The following is a 20,771-nucleotide window of genomic DNA, read 5'->3' as shown; positions in this document are numbered from 1 at the left end:
AGTTTTGCTGAATCTGGCTTACTTTAAAGTCAATTGTTACATTTTTCTTTGTTGAAATTAAACTAACAATTTTAAAACAGGCAAACAGAACTCTAATGCCAGTCTTTAAAACAGGCAGATTAAATAGTTGCAACCTATATTACTTTTGATAGCAAGTCATTTAATTCCAACTATTTGATTTTAACTGCACAAGTTTAAGTTTCTAATGCAATTCCTGAAAGCTGTCATACAGGCGGCCGGCGGTACTGCGCCCAAATCTTGACAGATTTTAACAGGCAAGCACACTTTTTAATGTGGATATTCTGATGATAGATTCTGCTATTCCTGGCATTGTGTGCTCCTGTTGATTCCTTAAATACAGTGACGGGTAACACCCAGCAAGGATGTTGGATGTTTTTGGATGTTTGAAACCATTATTTTGTATTTTCAGGAACCAAGAAGAAAGGTTTTCAGAGCAATTTCTGGGTTTCCTTGCAATACAGCACTGCCTTTCATGCAGTTTCCATGTTCACTCGGTGGGCAGCCCAGTGACAGGTTTCTTCATTGTGGTCTCCTTCCACTACTGACAAAGGCAAAGTAGATTGGCGGCCATCTTTTCCAGTTTCAAAGTGCAATTTTCATAGGTTTAGCGTGCATAGGGCTTTTGTGGCCATTTTGCTGATGCTGGTGCCACCAGCACACATGGATGTTGCTGGGCAGAGCCAAGTGGGTTAAAACATCCCACATTTCCCCCCTTGCGATTTGACTTTTGACCTTCCGTCAAGGGGAGGTCACGAGATTGGGATGTTCAGTTTCTTTTCTTTCTGGTCCAAATGGCAAAATTGATGTGCTTCTCCCATCAGTGGTGGATCGACAGGTTCCCCTCGTCGGTTTCGGATGAGAATATGGAGCGATACCCTGAGCACCTTGGGTTTTTCCTTCCAGTCCCTGGGTGGTCCTCCTTGGTTTTAGAATCCATGGTTTCAAATTCTAGGATGACAAAGCAGAGCATATTTGTAGACATTCCCCCACCACTATTCATGTAGTGTGGCAGATACATACATTTTGACATATCAGGACGATCTTTTCTATTTGCAATTTAATGATTATACAGATGAAATATTTTTTTATAGTTGGAATTCTAGGGAGCTGGACTGTCCCCCTCTGGGGTTCCAGGCAAATCCTCTAGTTGCTGCAGAGTGTGCCTTGGATGGCAACACTTCAGTTGGTTGATATGGACCCACTTATCTTCCCCATCTGCCTAACTGCCTTTGGGGATTTGGATTTTGTAGGCAACTGGTGAGATTTTGTCTACAATTTCAAAAGGACCCCTCCAGCTAGGCAAAAATGTGCGCTGTTTGGCCTGGTTCCTTTGGAAATTGTATAAGTAGACCCGGTCTCCTACTTGGCATTCTTTTCTAGTAGTCTTAAGGTCATAGTGGGTCTTCATACTGTCTGCAGATCTTTCTAGATTTCGCTGAGCACAGGCAAAAGCATGTTGAAGGTGTTTTCTCAGATTTTCAACATACTCATGAATTGTGGAGGCATTTATTAATGTCTGCTCTTGGGTTCTGTAGAGCAGATGCTGGGGAAGCACCATCATTCGTCCAGTCATCAGCTCAAACGGTGACATTTTTGTTGCAGATGAAGGGGTAGATCTGATGGCCATCAGGACAAGAGGTAATCGAATGTCCCAACTTGGCCCAGAATCTGCCACAAACTTTTTTAATATGCTCACAATTGTCTTGTTGTATCTCACTACTCCACCACTAGAGGCTTGCCGGTAGGCAATGTGTAATTTCCTTTTGACCCCAAGTATCTCCCACATCTTTGTCAATACTTCGCTAGTGAAGTGGCTACCTCGGGGAAGTGGATCCAAGCCAGAGAACGATTGACATACTGATGAAAACACCTTTTGGGAGGTGGATAGGGGAGTGGGGAAACTGCACAGAGTGGCGTGCCTGTGAGGACCAATCAGACGGCATGTTTCTATGTCCCTGGAAGGTGGCTACCCTTCAGTGTATCCAGCACAAGGTCTGTGAAGGTCGTTATCTGGTGGGTGCTATGTGAATGTCTCCCTTCCATCCAGAAGCAGTGTGCCTCGTGTCTCTTTCGCAATGTTGCTGACCAATGACAGAATAATAAAGTCCCAGCGGTCAGCAGAAATATTATTTTACTAATTGCAAATTGTGCCTGGGAGGTGTGGGAAGCAATTTTGTGCCACATAGGGGGTGATGTTTTAGGATACTGTTGACCTGTTTCACCAATCATGTTCCACTAACATACAGCTAGCACTAAGGATATGATGTAGTTTAGCCAATGAGTTTCATGGGAACGTTGGAAAATATGAACATTCGAGCTGCAACTGTTTCTAATTATTTTTATTACATTATATATTTTTTAAAATGTTATTTAACATTCAAGCTGCAACTGTTTCTTTTTTTTTTACTTTTCTTTATTGGCAAGGAACAGCAGCAGGTGCGTCACAAATTACCACAACAACCATGTTACATGATTCATAACTTGACATCCAAACAGATCATTGGACACAACCCATGTACATTCACAACATTGCATCGAGTCCAACATTGCCGCTCACAGCTCCGATTGTACAGCTGCCTGGTCCGGTGATGGGGAGAAGACAGAAGCTCCAAGTCCGCCCTACTGTTCAAATAACTACAAAATTCTGACCATACGTTTCTAGGGCGAGCCTTCACAGGCAGTGAATTGATATAGTCCTCCTCACACGTCTGTGTCCAGGTAAGAGCCTTTAACCACATTTCTAGCGAGGGGGGGATCGCCGCTTCCAACACTGCAGAATGCATCTCTTAGCCACTATGGCCCCCACATTCAAGAATTTAGCAGCCCGCCTTATCCCCCCCCGCCCACAGCCCAAACAGCACAGCCAGGGGGTCAGGGTCAACACGGGTGCCCACCATCTCTGAGAGAGCCTCAAGCACAGCCTCCCAGAACGGAGCCAGCATCCTACAAGACCAGAACATGTGGGCGTGTTCCGCTTCATTGGATCTGCATCTCTGGCAGGCGTGAGGCTGACCGCACGCAAATTTCCCAACTGCATGGGGAGTATAGTATAAGCGATTGAGTACCTTATATTGCACACATCTAAATCTAGAATTGAGGGAGACCCTACGGGTATGCATACACATCTTTGCCCACATGCCATCCGTAATGTCCACCCCCAGATCCCAACTCCAGGCGTCCCGGACCCTGTGGGACGATTCTGGCACTTGTGATATTAGCATTTTATACAAGGCTAACACTATGCCTCTAGCCCCTGCGGAGTTCATAATGTAGCGGATCTCAGGGGACTCCGGGGGTTCGTCCGGGTACGAGGGCCACATGTCTTGCACCGCCGCTCTGAGCCTAAAATATTGCAGTAGCCCCAGTGATGACCTGGAGTCTCCTGGCTTCCATGTTTGCGGGGTGATAAATTTCACCTCAGGGAACAGGTTGGAAAGCGCACAGTACCCCAGGTCATGCCAGTGTCGCATAAGAAGTTTATCCTGTGTGGGGGCGAGGCCCGGGAATGACCCCAAGGGCAACCATTTATAGTACGGACGGGATTCAGAATAGGGCTGCAAAATCTGTTTCCATGCCATGATTGTGGTGGCCACTGGATCAGCCGGGGCGTCAGAGTGATACGAGTGGAAAAGGATCAGGGACATGACATTCACCTCCTCAGTCGCCAGTATCTTGAGTTTAACATGCAGAGGAGGATCTTGATGCTTATACCAGTGTGTTGCATGTTGGACTTGCGCAGCCGTCCAGTATTGGGTTAGATCCGGCGCATTGTAGCCTCCCCCTCTCATAGGGTAATGTCATATGCTGCCACTTCCTGCGTACGGCACCAGAATGCCACAGGAATCCCGTGCACGCCACATGCAAATTCATGAAATATTGCTTCCCGGGCCAGAGTGGAACATTAGCAAATATGTATAATAGCTTCGGAACTATGATCATTTTAATCAATGACAATCTCCCTGACAGGGACAAGGGGAGGTTACACCACCTCTTCATCCTGGCCTTTGTATATTGTGCGGCAGCAATGTAATTGTCGGCCAATAGGGAAGGTCTTGTCAGGGATATCTGAATACCAAGATACTTGATGCCCTCAGGAGCCCACCTAAGCGGGAATTCGCATGTCGGTTGGGGGGTTGCAGGTGTAAGTGGGAAGATGTCTGTCTTGGTGTAATTAATAGTGAACCCCGAGAATGTGCCTATTTTAATTATCTCACGGATGATACGGTCGAGATGGACCGAAGGGTCCCTGATGTACAGGAGCACATCGTCCGCGTACAGTGATATCATTTCGGGTGTGTCGCTCAGGCGGATCCCCTTGCCAGTATGCTTGTCTCTCACACTATCTGCCATGGGCTCGATAGCCATCGCAAACAGCAGAGGGGAAAATGGGCACCCCTGGCGTGTTCCTCTATGAAGGGTAAAGGGGGCTGACAGATGAGAATTAACCAGGACTCTGGCCACAGGATTGGTATAAAGCAGTTGGATGTAGGAGAGCATGTACGGGCCGATCCCCATCTTCTCGAGCACCGCCCACATGTATTGCCATGCGACCATGTCAAACGCCTTTTGGGCGCCCAGTGTCACAGCAACCGCGTTAGCCTTAGGGTCAATTCTAGAGATAACATTGAACAGACGCCGGATATTTAAGGCAGTGGAGTGGGCGGGGACAAAGCCACTCTGATCGGGGTGGATCAAGTATGTCATAATGGGGAGAAACCTATTCGCAATAATCTTGGCAAATATTTTGGTGTCAGTATTCATGAGTGAGAGAGGTCTGTAGGAGCTGCACTCCTCAAGAGGCTTGCCCGGCTTAGGAAGCACCATGATGATGGCCTCACGTAGGGATTGGGGGAGAGTGGCAAAGCGTAGTGACTCAATCCACACCTCGTGCAGGCGCGGGGCAACCAACGCAACATGTTCCTGGTAAAACTCGGCAGTGAGGCCATCCGGACCAGGAGCCTTCCCCTTGGGAAGGGCCGAGATGGCAGCAGTGATCTCATCGAGAGTGATGGGGGTGTCCAATTGCTCTCTGGTGGCGTGAGATATATAGGACATAGGGATACGGTCGAGGAGAAGATCCAGGTCCTACAGGCTATGCTTGCGCTGCGGGGCATGTAGGGCAGCATAGAACTCTGCAAAGGTTTCGAGAATGGGCCGGTCCTACCAGTGCCGCACTCCATTCTCATCGATAATACTATCAATCCGGGTTCTGCCCCCCCTCGATCCGGGCCAACCTGGCTAGGGTTCGACCAGGTCTCTCTCCTTCGCCATACTTCCGAGCCGCTATGGGTCGGTCATAGTATCGTATCTCGCCTAAGGCGAGGGTCTCGAAGGCTTCCAATTCCGTTCGTATCTGTGCCAACTTGGGTGGAGAGGGAGCAGAGACGTATTCGCGCTCCAGTTCCCTGAGTTTGGTCTCAGAGCGGTGTAAAGAGTTCCTATTGTCTTTCAGGACCCCAACCTCCCGAGAGATGCACATCCCCCTGATGAACACCTTCAATGCCTCCTATCGAACCCCGTCAGTTGTATCATGATGTTTATTGTTATCGAAGAAACAGGTAATATCTGCAAGGATTTCGGCCTTGAAGACTATGTCGTGCAACGCCTCCGATTTGAAGCGCCAGTTAGAGTGATGGGGGAGGGCAGGTTTTAAAGTTATATCTAATGTGACAGGAGAATGGTCAGAACGTGTGCACGTGAATATTTGCATATTGAGAGTTTTCCCTATGAGCCCAGCCGATAGGAGGAATAGATCAATCCTGGAATGACTATCATGTACAGAGGATTAGAATGTATACTCCCTGACCAGTGGGTTAAGCGCTCTCCAGGCATCGACTAGGCCAGCAGGGCCCATGTGGGTATGAAGCCGCCGAGCAGCTCTGGATATCGTCCTCGGAGCGGCGCCAGATCTCTCCAGCTCAGAGTCTAATATAAGATTCATGTCCCCTCCCCAGATAACCGGGACCCCGACATATCTCTGGAGTAGAGCATTAATGTCATCGAAAAAATCTGGGGCATCCATGCTCGGGCGTATGTGTTAACCAGAAGGCACTCCGTGTTAGCAAGCAGGCAATGAAGGATCACATATCTACCCTCCCAATCTATGTGACTAGTGCGTAGAGAGAATTCTACTGACTTATGAATCAAAGTGAGGACTCCCCTGGATTGAGAGGAGTATGATGTGTAAAACTTATTGGCGCCCCACGTTGGTGCCAAAGAAGAAGAAAGGTGTGTCAGGGCATGAGTTTCCTGTAAAAGGAGTATTTTGACCCCATGCCTCTGGGCATAAGCCGTTATCCTGCGGGCTTTTGTGAAGTTACTAAGCCCTCGGATATTCCATGACATTCGCTTAATAGACATGTTCCAGTGTCATGGGGCATCCCAGTACCGTGTGGCCCGGTTCGTTAACCATGTGTGGGTTGTGAATACAGTAGCGCACCATTCGACCCTACGGGCCGCTGCCTCCCTGCCATTTTTAACATAACATCCCCCAAGTATACCCCCCACCACCCTCACTGCCCCCCCAACTCAGCAGTGCATAAAAGCCCACCCATAGCCCTGATGCAAGCGCGCCTAACAAAACAGGGCGGCGCATGCTATTCGCCCAACTGGAGCGCAACCAGTGACCGTACTATGCCCAACTCGGCATTGCAATTGCAGCGGGGGTCGCTGCTGCCGTGGACCCGACGGACATAGAAGATTGGTGGAAAGCACCATGAATTATTCAGCGGCATGAAATATTAATTCAATTACTAAGTAGTATTACAACAAGTTACAAGTAACAGAGGATACACAAAGCGCAAAATATGCAAATTCAACAACGGGGGGGGTGCAGACAATCGGCATGCCAGCGGTACACCAGGAGGGTGTCCCGCAAGTGTCAGAGTGGATTCCCTCAGCCGTCCCCAGCCGGCTCACCCAGCAGGCCATGAAGCGGAATATGGGATTCAATGAATTTCACTGCTTCCTCTGGCACTGTGAAGAAATACAGCTTGTTGTTGTGGGTGAGCTTCAGCTGTGCCGGGAACAACATGGCATATTCAATTTTCCTCTCCCTAAGCAATTTTTTCACACCGTTGAACTGCCTGCGCTCCATCTGCACATTGACGGAAAAGTCCAGGAAAATTCTGATAGTTTGAGATTCCAGCTTCAGCTCCCCTTTCTCCCGAGCCAGGCGTAATATATGATCTCTATCCCTAAAGCTTAGAACCTTAGCTATGAGTGGCCTGGGGAAGTCGCCCGGCTTGGGACGGGGTGATAGCGCCCGGTGAGCACGTTCGATCATAAAGTGCGGGGAGAGTTGAGGATTGCACAAGAGATCCCTTAGGAGATTTTCCACAGCCAGTTCCATTTTGCCCTTGAGGGCAGATTCCGGGACCCCGACAATGCGGATGTTGTTCCTGCGGGATCTGGACTCCAAGTCATCACACTTCGCCTTGACTTGTTTCATATCACGCACCAGGTCAGAGACAGTGTTTTGGAGAGTGTGCACTTCATCCTCGTTGGCCCCGATTCTGGTCTCCGCCTCCACCAACCTGGTGCCATGTTGATCCAGCCAGGCACGCATGGAGGTCACACTAGCATTGATATCATCTAATTTCTCGTGAAATGACACAAAGTTTTTCGCCATGGACTCCATTAAAGTCGTGAGGTCGGGCTGGGGTGGGGCAGAATTTGTGTCAGCGTCATCTTGTGTCGAGGGAGAATCACCCTGCTCCGGTCTAGAAATGGACTTGGCAAATTTATCCATCGCGCCTGTCTTATTAGTTCCCCGCGAATTGCCTGGCATATTTTAAGAGCACTGCAGGGCCCCGCAGGGCGGTATTTGCAAAATGTTAGTCCATAAGCCCTGAGCCCCTTCAGTATAGGAGTATTAAGAAGGGGGACGGGAGACGCAACCTCCCGGTAATCAAGGGACCAAGCGCAGTGTAGGGGTATAGGTAAGGTGCACGGAAGGCACCAGCGTTCAAGGGCGCCAGACTCTTCTCGTGTGACACGCCATGCAGTCCGGGCCGCAATGTAGGGGGATCCAAGATCGTAAAAATGGTGCCCCCCCGGACCAGTCAGAAGGGGCACAAAGTCAAGCTGGAGCCCAGGGGCCCAAGGGTTTGGGGCAGTCCGATTTGTATAGGCACATATGGTGTGCTCAGGGGCAAAGCAGGTGTCAGCCCAGGGCCCCCAACTCCTCACCTGCTGTCGTCCAGTTTCCAGCCCCCCATCACCACGGGGGCCCCCAGCCACCGCCGGGCCACGATGGGACCAACCAGGTCATGTGTAGGTGGAGGGTCGCCGACCCCCCACTCCACAGCCACCGCACAGCACAGGCGAAGGAGCCGCGTGGACTCACGGCAGTAGGGCCGCTCCAGCGGCTCCGCGGGATCAGCCGAGTCAACAGGGGAGTCCCCAGGGCAAATCCGGGTCAGCGCCCCCAGCGCAGCGGTCACCAGGGCAGACCCCGCAGCAGAGCGCCGGCATGACCCGGAGCCTTCAGTATGGTGCAGCGCACCGCAGCAGCCGCAACGCTGGCGCCCTCCAGGGGCGGGCCAGCAGGAGGAGCCGAGGGGTCCACAACAAGCCCAAGCACGCCCTGTCGGAGGCAGAGCGGGCCCCGGAAATAGCTCTGGCCTTAGAGGCGCGCGAGGGCCGGGCCCGCAGTCAGCCAGGCAGTGGTGAAATCCAGGCAGCCGCATCCGGCGGGACCCCGCAGCACAGCCGGAATTGACAGCAGAGCCGATCAGCAGGAGATGATGAGGCACAGCCCCAGCAGCACACAGGTGGGAGGGCTCGCAAGCCGAGCGCGCAGCTCAGGAGGCCTCAGATGACTGGCGCCGGGCCCGGGACAAAGAGAGGTCCCGCTCAGTACCAGGATTCCGATTTCCACCAGCACACAGACCAATGTGTTGGGTAGATGTTAAGCAGCACAATGCCCTCATCGCCGGTGCTGGATGGTATAGGAAACCGCCGATACAGGCTGATTTTCAGCCATCAGGTCACGGAGTAGAAGAGCTAGGCAGCCATCTTGCAGGCTGCTCAACAGCGCCCCCAAGCTGCAACTGTTTCTAATGCCTTTACCATTGTATTCAAAGTATAAAACTAATGTTTGCTGCATGCATGCATGTTCTGTTTGATTTGTGCTATCCCAGCTGCAATAAACTTTCCCGGTGTGTGCTCTTTTTTGGACTACTTGTAATTATTTATTGTGAAGTTTAGAGGAATCCCAAATACATTTTTGGAGGCCCCAGCAAGATACTTGGTAATCCCGGTTAGCTGAGGGCATCCAGCTGCCTTCCCGGGCGGCGGAGGTGCGGCGACCGCAGACCTGACCAACGCGCATCACTGAGGAGGCTCTGCAGATGTTGAGTTCACAAAGGTCTTACTGGTCCTGAGCGCCACCCACGCTCAGTGGGAAGGGTGAGCTTGTGCTGAAGGCTCAGTGCCAAGGAGACTCGAGGGTCTCGAGGACGTGAGTATAACCAGGCAAGAGCGCTGCTGTGTAGTGGTTGCATGCCCACAGAATGCATCATCAAGGACGGAGGACGATCGGCCGTAGTAGTATTAGAAATTAGTGTGTGCCACTGAATAGGGAGTGGACACAAGTGTGGACATACCTGCATTAGAGCAGGAGAGGTGTGAAGTGTGTGGTGAAACCCACACATCTTTGTATCTCCCACATCTTTGTCAATACTTCGCTAGTGAAGTGGCTACCTTGGTCTGACTCGATCCTTTGGGGTAGTCCAAACCGCGAGAAGATGTGGTTGATCATCAGGGCCGCTGCTGTTTCTGCCTTGCAATTTGGGGCCGGGAGATATTCCACCCATTTAGTGAACAAGCATGTCACGGTCAACATGTACTTGTTCCGCCTAGAGGAGCGAATCACGGGCCCGATAAAATCGACTTGTAAATCTGACCAAGGCCAAGGCACTGTCATCCCCCTCAGCTGGAGAGGCGCACGGTGTGTGAGGGATGTTGGCTAAAATTGTGCACACAAGACACCCCTTCAAGTATTGGTCGAGGTACTGCCCCATATGTGGCCAGTATGCAACCTCTCTTAAGATTTCAAGTGTTGTATGAAACCCCCTATGACCGGCTGTGGCCCCATCATGGGCGTGAATTAGCATTAGGCTTCGGAATGAGGTAGAGATCACCCGCTGATCATGGCCAGCTAGGGACCTCCTTACCAACAAACCGTCTTGGATTCTGAACCTTTTTGGACATTTCATCAACACTCTGAGGTCCTCTTTCCCAATGTAATCGGTATCCATCAGGGGAAAGTTCTCAGGGTCCTGAATGTGCTGATAAAACTTACCAATTATTGGATCCCCTTTTTGAGCCGTGATCAAATCAGCATCTGGGGTCTCCTTACTCCATTGTGCAGTTGAGAGTTCATTGTGAGCATTTGTCTGGGACCTAGTGATAGCAGCGACCTGGATTTCCCCCAACAGGGACTCGATCTCAAGTAGATCCCCTTGGATGGCTCTGGTTTTGGCCAGCTGATCCGCTAGGTCATTTCCAGTTTTGTATGGTCCCTCTACTCTAGAATGACCCTTGATCTTTTTCCAGTAGATGGTGATCCCATTCAAGGTGACCAGATCATCAATATATTGGATTAATTTCCCATGTTTCAATGGTTTGTGATTAGCACATAACATGCCTCTGGTGTTCCAGTTAACCAGGTGCTCCACAAACCCGTTTGTACATAATCCGAATCTGTGATTATGACCAGTTCGTGGAGTTGATGTTGGACAGCAGTGAGGATGGCTTGATGCACAGCCATCAACTCTGCCACTTGACTACTTCAGGGACCAATTTTGTACCCAGCGGAGGGTTCTGGGGCATCATTCACCCATGCATTCCCTATGCCGGCCACAAGTTCTTTTTCCCCGTTGTTGTCGACATGGTAAGAGCATCCATCCACATAGACAGTGGGCATTCCCTCACACTGGTCTTCTTCAAAGACTTTGTGTGGGGAATTAAGGTATGCCTCCATGTTGTCCTTGATTTTAAGACTTTCGTCCTCGAGACAGTTTTCTCTGGCACAATCTTGCAAGTCAGCCAGACCTTGCGCAAGGGACCCTTCTTGTTTTGGCCATATCTCACCTCCACAGGAAAGCCTAGCATTGACCGAGCCGGATTCTGTCACTTTAGAGATATTGCAGGGGCTGATGTGTTCCCCCTGGATAAACGGGCGTAATTCTTCAATGGCCACACCGTTGCCAGGAGTGCCTTCTCACAATCGTTGAATTTTTCCTCCACAGAGGATAAAGTCTTACTCGCATAGGAGATTACTTTATTGACCTTGTCATGCTTTTGATATAATACTGCATTCAAGCATGTATTTGAGAACTCTGTCTGTAAGAACTCCTTGTTTTTGACAGGGTAAGCTAGGCAAGGTGCTTGTGAGAGCCTTCTTTTGAGTTGTCTTACTGCCTCGGCTTGTTCTGGACCCTACTCCCAGTTGACCCCCCCTTCAAAAGATGGATCAGGGGTCTTGTGATCTCTGTGTAGTCCCCAATGAACTTTCTGCAGTAATTAGTTAGTCCAAGGAGGCTCCTTAGTTCCTGCAGAGTTGTGGGGTCTTTTAATTTCCACTTTCTTATCCTGGGGACACAGACCCTGAGGAGTAATCTCATGCCCCAAGAAATTGACACGGGTTCTGCACCACTGTGCCTTTTGAAAAGAAGGTTTTGCTCCGGCAGCCCTCAACTGTGTCAGAACATAACAGATCTCCGCTATGTATTCCTCCACATTTGAGCTTTTGACTAAAACATCACCTACATAGGTCAGGTTGCCCCATTCACCCAGGTCGGGCATGGCCTTATGTAGAAAAATGTTAAATTCATTGCCGGAGTTGATGTATCAGAAGGGAGTCCGGGTCCATGTGTACTGCTGCCATCCGAAGGTGAAAGCCAGCTTGTATTGGTCCTCCCTACTGACAGGTACAGTCCAGTACCCATTGGTCAGGTCAATGGCAGTGAATACCTTTGACCCCTGGATCTGGGTCAGCCCTTGGTCAATGTAGGGAAGAGGCCATCGGGAAGTATGGACCCGTTTGTTGAGCTCCCTTAGGTCGGCGCAGAGTCTCCACTAGTCGTTTGGCTTCAAAATCCCCAGCACCAGATTATTTAAGGTGCTGTGGACTGGACGAATTATCCCACGGGACTCAAGGTTCATAATTATTTCAGTAAGGGACTCCATTGATGCGAGAGGCAAGCGATATTGCTTCACAAACACTGGAGTCATGCCAAGGTCAGTGGGAATTGTTGTGTGGATGTCAGTGCGACCACAGTCATATGAGTCCACCGCAAAGAGATCTTGAAAATCCAAGAAAACTTGTTTCAATTTTTGCTTTTGCTCCAGAGTCTCACAGGCATCAGCTAGGTTGACTCTCTCTAAGTAAAATGTGGCAGGGACATCTCGCACGACCCAACAATATGGACTATGCTCTTGTTGCCTATAGAAATTTTGAGCATACACCTCCTAGGCAGGAGATGTTTGGAATTGGGTGTTTCCAGGTCCATTTCCCATTTGTCTATCAGTTTAAATGTGGAAATGGCTGGATCTTTTGGGAGTTTGCGAGACATGGCTTCGCTGATGAAGCTCTTAGGTTTGTTCACACACACTCAGGCGAGAACAGAGTCCTTCCCTTCATTTAACTGAATAGGGATGAACTGCTCTCCAATTCTCTGAATATCAGCCAGGCTTTGAGCTGATTTCTCATCTTTCTGCACTATAGGAGTGGGATTTTCTGATTGTGAATTTGTAAAGAATTTCAGAGTGTTTCCAGTGTGGAATGCCATCTTAGACTGGAAGGAAGGTTGATTTTCAGAAATAGAGAGGACCCCCCCATCACCACTCTGTTGTCCTACTGCTATTACTGTCAACTCTGGGATTTGGTTATTCTGGAAGTTAAATTCTATTTGGTCAGGTTTTTGTTCAACCATGTGGCAGGTGCCGTTTAAACTAACATGGTTGACACTCTGTTTCAATTTTATTGGTCGGCTAATCTGGGTCCAGAGGACCTTGTTTACGCAATCTATTAGGGGTGACAACCTTCGCAGGATGTCATTCCCTAGTAAATGAGGGGTGCTCTCTGGGGTCACAACTATGACCGGGCGCTCCACCTTGTGTCGCCCAATTTTAATATCCAAATCCGCAGTCCCCTTGACGGGAATTTCCTTCCCGTCAAAGTTCTGAAGTTGTCCAGGAAGAGGAATGAGAGGAATTTGGTATTTCTCCCCCCTTCCTGAATTCAGTTGGTCAAAGGCCCTTTTTGACAGAAGGGTAGCTTGGGACCCGGTGTCCACCAGTGCCAAAATTGTACACTGCCCCTGTATTTGGACCGGGTCATAGAATCTTCCCTCCTTTTCCTCAAGGGGACAAAGATAATGTACATTTTTGGAGAACTGGTGGGTTAGTGTCTTGGTTCTGGACACTGATAGAGAGGTGATTTGGGCAGGATTCTGTTTGGAGTCTTGGGAATCTGAAAGAAAAAGGTGACAGCTAGGTATGGGGGAAGTTTTGGGTTCCCCCGGTTCTGGTGCTGGGCCACCCCCCCTTTTTGGAGGCTGTCACTAGGATGGGTTTGAACCAGGGGATTTTCATGCTGATGATTCTGGGGTTGGATGATGGGCAGTGCTAACTCAGTCCCCATATCTACCCAGTCTGGATTTGGATCCTTTGGGACCCATTTCTCTTTGGGAGGAGTTCCCCCATCTCTGAAGGAGAAGATCATTTTCCCAGAATCCTCTGTGGACCTCTCTCCTTCAAACTGGAAGACTTGTACCTCCTCCTCAAAATGGGTCTTTTTGGGCTCTTTATTTCTCCTACCCCCCCTCTGCTCCTTGGGTGGCAGACTTTCAGTGGCAGGAGATTTTGGTTCTGGTTCCTGGGCTTCCAGGGGCTTTTTACAAGTGGGGAAGGAAGCTTCCTCCAAGGCTTTACACCCCCCTTCTCCTTGTGACTCCTCACTGGGAACCGGTAGGTTGTCAGGGTTCTTCCCCTGTCATTGCTCTCGAGCACCAGGTCCTTGATTTGAGGCATTCTGCGCCGCCATGCTCATCTGAGGGTTCTGTTGAGCTCTCAGCATGCGACCCAGATCCTGTGCCATATTTTGGACCTGGCACTCTAGTTTTGACACCCGCTCAGGTTGATACAGGGTTGTCATGTCTCCCCTGGGCTGATCCCGAGAAGGGTAGCTATCCCTTCTCCCAAAATACCCCAGGTTAGGAAAGTTTGGGTAGCCCTCCACCCTTGGCCTCCTCTCTCCCGGATTAGGTGGTCTGGGCTCAGGAAAGTGGGGAAAGAAGGATGGATTGTTTTGGGGTTGAAAGTTTTGCGGGTACCTTGGGAAGAAATTCTGTCCAGTATTTGGGGGATTACTGCCCTCCTGAGAGAAGTGAGGAGGGAAGTTCCCTTGGTTATCTGCTGGTCTGGTTGGATCCCCCTCCCCTTGGGCTGGGGATGTCCACACATAACCCAGGATGGGTCTATTCTCCTTGTAGCGGGGGCTGATGTACTCAGGGGAGTTAGTGGTCCCAGTTGTGGGGTTGCCTCCCTGGCTCCCTGTTTGTGATTGGCCCGAGGGCCTCCTGGGCTTGGGGTTGCTTTGATTCTGTGCAGGCAGGTTTTTAGGCCCCCCATCTCCAAATCTAAAATGGGGGCAACCTTCACCTCCTCCACTTTAGCAACAGCATGGGTGTTGGTTGTTTTGGGGCTTTTTGGATCATTTTTGTTTTCCACAGGCTTTTGCACATCATAAATGAGTGTGGCTTGTTCAATGACCCAGTCTAGTGATCTTTTCTCGTGTAAGTCTCTCACTAGCTGGGTCATGATGTACCTGGGGAGAGCATGGAAGAAAGTATTCACAAACTCTTTGCTGTCAGTGCGCACCCTTGTGGTGGTCTGCACAAAGGCACACTTTAATTCTTGAACAAATTCTTGTGGGGCCTGATCCTCCCCACATTGCAAGTTGTAGGCTGCCTTGCGAGCCTCCTGAGGATTCCTGTGCACAGAAAAATGTTTCAAGATGGCCACCCCATAGGTGGACCATCTAGAATGAATCTGGTCCTCCAGCCCCGCAAAGAAGGTGGAGTACTCGGGAGAGAAGTTCCATTTCACATATTGAATACAGCTTTGGCTGTCCTTCAAATGGAAAGTTTCCATCATTTGTTCAAAGAGCTCAAGGTGCTCCCAAACCGAATAATTCACATTTTTATGGTAAGGCGTGATGACGCTCCTAATGGCCTTTATTTGTTTTAGGGGATCCTTGAGCAAAGCCCTTGTGACCTTGTTGGCTTTCTTGGTTCGGGTGACCCTGGTCCACTCATCCTCTGACTCAGAGGCACTGCTACCAGAGGTGCCTGTCTGGTCTTCTAGGCTCTCCCGGACTCTGCGAGCTAGGGAATGGCTGGCAGAATGTGGGGGCCTAGTTTCTTGAGTCCTGTGGTGCTCAGAGGAGTCTTCTGATTCCTCCTTGCTCCCATGATTTGCTGAGTATGCCCCCCCCCGCTGTCCTAGCTTGGCATAGGTTTTTAGGATGCCCTTAGTGGGCCTACTCTCATGGAGTTCCCCACTAAACTTTACAGTACTTAGGAACCCACACTCAGATGCCCGCCCATCCATTCCTCGGAGGTGCTGATCTATGAGCCCCATATTCCTTATTGGATTGAAGTCTGCCATCCCCGTGGCCCTTGGCTCATGTGCGCCAGTGGACAAGGGGGGGCAGAGTCCAGGGATTGGAAGAGATGAAGGCCTCTGGTACTAGGGTTCCTGAGGTTATGCTCAGGTATTTCCCTTTCCCAGCAGACCTCATCTCTCTCAGCCCCTGCTTCCTGTTGCCATGCAAGAACTTGAGCTTTCTGTTCCTCTATCAAGGCCTTGCTAGTCTCTATCAATTGTTCTTGCATCGCTGCCTGTCTGTGTAGCCTGTCATTTTTCTCACAGAGAGCCTCATTGTCGCTCTGTGCTTCCTGTGTCATTTTAGAGTACTGGCCCAGTTTGTGCTGCAGGAGGGTTACCTCCTGAGTCCTGTCCTTACTGGCCTGGTCCTTCCTTGCTAGAGCATCTTCCACCCTCCTGGTGTTCTCTAACAGTGTTTCCTAGTCTTTTTGGAGGATACCCAGTCCCTGAAGGGCCAGGTGATTTTCTTCCATCTTCTCTTTTAAATAACTGACCTCCTGGTCTAAGGTGTCCCTTTCCTGAATAAGAGTATGCCTCTGTGCAGCCAGGTCATCTCTTTGTTTTTGGAGTGCACCAGCTTTCTGGCACTCCTCATCAAATTCTGCCTGGGTGTCCAGGTCTTTGAGAATTAACTTATTATTCTCTTCTTTTTCTTGGTCTAGGTGGTTTGTCAGGGTGACTACCTGTTCTGCGCATGCCCTGTTAAAATGTATTTGCTGTTCCAGCTTTTTCTGGCTCTGCAGTACAGAGTCCAAACTTTCTTGGCACTCCTTCTGCAGCGCCAGCACTTTGGTATCCTGCTCTACCTTCTCCTGCTGCAGGATATCCATATCTTCTTTTATTTTTATCAGGTTCTGCCTGGTTTCATTTTTTGATTCATGGCTCTTTTGTAACCTTTGCTCTGCAGAGTCCAGATCAGTTTTGACTTTTTCTAATGCTTGTAGTTGCTTGTTTGCCAGATCTTGGCCTTCAGCATATTTGTCCTATATTGCTCCAATGTGGAGGTACAGATATGCCGCTATTTTGGCAATCTTACTTTGCTCTTCCTTTACCTTAGGGGCCATATAAGTTCACTCAGTACCATATGTAATGGACCCTGATCTTGCCATATATGTAATCCTGTTGCAGTGGACTGTTCTTTAATTCTCTGCAACCACATATTCTGATCCTGCTCTGTCCATTCACCCCTGACAAATAGTTTGTGCAGTAGATGTTCTTTTGCCATATTGATTTCTACCAAGGTCGCCATTCTGGAAATATTCATTTCCTTTCTGATTTACAGGAGTTTATTTTATTTTTGCAAAACAGACCCAATTCCTTAGAGTGTTCTTATTGAGGGGTGCTTTTCACAGTGTAACACAGTGTGGTAGCCCAACAGGGTTTATGTACTCCGTTAGTTAGCACGCTGTATTAAGCTGTCACAAGTGCGAGCCCCCAATCTTTTAAGTGGTTTCAACCCGGCACTTCACCTAAGTCAATGCCTAGCGTGGGATGCACAATTGAAACCCTTAATTATTTATTTATGTCTATAAATTATTTTATTTCTGAATGATGTACCACTTATATCACACCCCTCTCTTTGAATACCCCACAGTCACACTGAACCAGGAAGCAGGCTGGTTTGCAAAATTAAAATATTTATTTTATGGGTTTCACAATATATATGTGTCACACTATTTTAATGGTTATACAATGATCACCAATGGGGTGATGTCACGCTAAACAATCTCTTTAATCAGAAGGAGTAATGACAGGAAAAATAATGCAGCATAGAAAAATACTTTTGTGTGGGTTCAATCAAAATGCAATGTGATTACTCTTTCCCCCTGCACACTACTCAATCCCCCCAATAGGCAATATAAAGAGATGGAAGAAGAGAAAACACCTTTCAGGAATACAGAATTCAACAAAATAGTATCAATCCCAATTTCCCTCCAGCAACACAGAGAAAAACAGGAATGATTGCAAACTTGTCAAAATGGTTTTGAATTGGCTTTGCATGAATGGTAAAAACACTGAAAATGGATTTCATTCACTAACATTGTGTCAATACTAGTGGGAGCCGCTTTGTATGGTTTCTGACAAACACTAGCAATCATTATTGAGAAAATAGCAAGTTGAAAACTTAATTTTGGGGTCGGGTGCAATGAACAGCCGTTATAGAGTTGAGCCAAATGAAACATTTGCGGCAAACTACTCTGTGTGCTATAAGCATTTGAGATGCGGATATGGAAAGGTTAGGATGTTAGCTTCAAGTAGACACTTAAATCTCGTTTCTAGCATAAACGGTGAAGAAGTTATGAAGGTTTTTGTGGAGGTCATTTTGTCAGAAAGAGGCAAAATGGCAAAACAAGGCTGCGCTTTTAAAATACAAACAAGGTTTCCTTACGCTAAGGGGTAGACTATGAAGATGCAAACTACACAACAGCACAGCCACCAGCCCAGGATATCTCTGGTTGGTTTCGCCTGCCAAGACGCTCGCCTTTCTTCAGAAAATATATATCAGTGCAAAGATGATTTTAACACTACTATTACAAAAGGACTATAGGATAAGAGAAAGAGTTCAGGCAAGACAAAAATAATTTCTAACAATGCAGTCTGGATATAAGAGAGGATGGGTTTGGATAGGGATGACTTATGGACAATACTCATGCTAGTGACAGTCCTATACTAAGGATACTCACTACCAATGTTTTGAATGGACCCATCAGGGATCTGGTCAGGGATACTTTCCGGGACAGACTGCTGGGCACCGGACTGGTCTGGTCAGTGATCAGCAAGGCGCTCTGGACACCGCACGGTGGGACTGGACTGGATCTCACAGGCTCTGGTTCTGATTTACAGCTATCTGGTCACAGCACAGCTCTACTGGGTTGGATCTTTGGATTCTGGCAATAATTCTTAGCAGGAAAGCAGCTACAACACAGCCAGGCTGTTCTTTGCTCCCCCTTAGAGGTCTGGGGTAAAATCTGGTTTCTGGATTTTTGAAGGCCAAGCTGAGAAGGGTTCAGCTTTGGAAATGGACCTTTCTGCTTTCAAAGTTCTGGATTCTGGATCCTGGAATGTGGATTTCTCTTGCAAAGTGCTCCGCCAGCAATCGGTTGGTGGGTGAATGTGTCTCCCTAGGTCCTAAACTGTCTCTATTTATGTATTTACTAAAGGGGTGGGTATGCTGAATTATCCTATACACACCCCTTCGTATTCTATTGGCTAGGGTCTTTCCTCTCCCTTGATTGGAGAAAAAAACAGAGTGTCATCATGACGATGAGTTTTATGATCCAGGGAAAAAACCTCCCTTTTGTTTTTGTGCATGAAATCTACTTTTCATATAATACCTATTTACAATTCTACAAACTTAATAGCAATAGCATATCTATATCACAAAATTTGTGGAGTAAGTATCATCCAAGCCCCATCGCTGTGAGCGCTTGGGTCTGGATTTGGCAACTTTTTGCACTTTTGTCCGGGACCCAATTGTCTGATTTGTCCACAATTTCATACATATGTGCGCAGGATATCTGGGTATACTCATATGAAGTTTCATGCTTCTGACATCAATACCATTTCTACAAAACCCAAATTTTCACTCTGTCCTCTTAGAACATCGCACAGAATTCTGAGTCCTTTTAAAACGTGCCCCCAAACATTCACATTAACAATACTGTAATTTTTCAATTTTTACAAATTCGCACAGTCCTTTTCAATAATATACTTTCCTGTGCTTTGAGAATCAACAAAACTGTCTGTTCCACCCCCAAAGTTTCTGGTGGCTCAAGAGCAATCCCTGCCTTCTTCCTCTGGCAGGAGCTACTTTTGACACCTTAATCTGCATACCCTTTTGCATACCCTTTCAGCCCTGGAAGGCCTTGGTCTATCCCAGGAGCAGTAGCCCAAATCTCCAACCCTCTTCATCAACACCTGAATGTGATTTCTTAGCCTTTTGGTGGGAAGCAGAAGGGAGATGTCTTTCCCAGTGGGGGAAGCTTGTTTCTAGTTTTGCTGAATCTGGCTTACTAGTCAAGTGTTACATTTTACTTTGTTGAAATTAAACTTACAATTTTAAATCAGGCAAACAGAACTCTAATTCCAGTGTTTAAAACAGGCAGATTAAATAGTTGCAACCTATATTACTTTTGATAGCAAGTCACTTAATTCCAACCATTTGATTTTAACTGCACAAATTGAAGTTTCTAATGCAATTCCTGACAGATGTCATACAGGCAGCCAGCGGTACTGCACCCATATCTTGACAGATTTTAACAGGCAAGCACACTTTTTAATGTGGATATTCTGATGATAGATTCTGCTATTCCTGGCATTGTGTGCTCCTGTTGATTCCTTAAATACAGTGACGGGTAACACCCAGCAAGGATGTTGGATGTTTTCGGATGTTTGGAACCATTATTTTGTATTTTCAGGAACCAAGAAAAAAGGATTTCAGAGCAATTTCTGGGTTTCCTTTCAATAAAGCACTGCCTTTCATGCAGTTTCCATGTTCACTCGGTGGGCAGCCCAGTGACAGGTTTCATCAGTGTGGTCTCCTTCCACTACTGACACAGGCAAAGTAGATTGGCAGCCATCTTTCCCACTTTCAAAGTGCAATTTTCATAGGTTTATCACGCACAGGGCTTTTGCGGCCATTTTGCTGATTCTGGTGCCACCAGCACACAGGGATGTCGCAGGGCAGAGCTTAATGGGTTAAAACATCCCACAGAATCTAAGAAAAAATATATGAATTTTACTATCCTTAGTTTTTCCAAAAGTATGGATTTATAACACTACAAATAACTGAGATTCAAAGTAAACACTATCTGAAGTTAAAATAAGAACAGTCAACCATTAAACAGAGAAATGAACATCAATACATATACAATGACATTCAATTATAATAGCACTGCTGGTTAAAACACATATATGCCAGGATAGCAAAAGGAGGACACAGCAAATAGTGAGGCGATATTAACCGAGGTAGTGGTCTGACCATGTCGGTAATGGCATATCACCCAAATTAAGGGCCAGAGCGAAGGTCCCTTAACGATGGAGGTGGTGCCATCACGGAGAGAGTCGCCCCG

Source organism: Ambystoma mexicanum, chromosome 5p (assembly GCF_040938575.1).
Source record: "Ambystoma mexicanum isolate Mex_15411 chromosome 5p, UKY_AmexF1_1, whole genome shotgun sequence".
Taxonomy (NCBI): Eukaryota; Metazoa; Chordata; class Amphibia; order Caudata; family Ambystomatidae; genus Ambystoma; species Ambystoma mexicanum.
Note: the sequence above shows the minus strand (reverse complement) of the source record.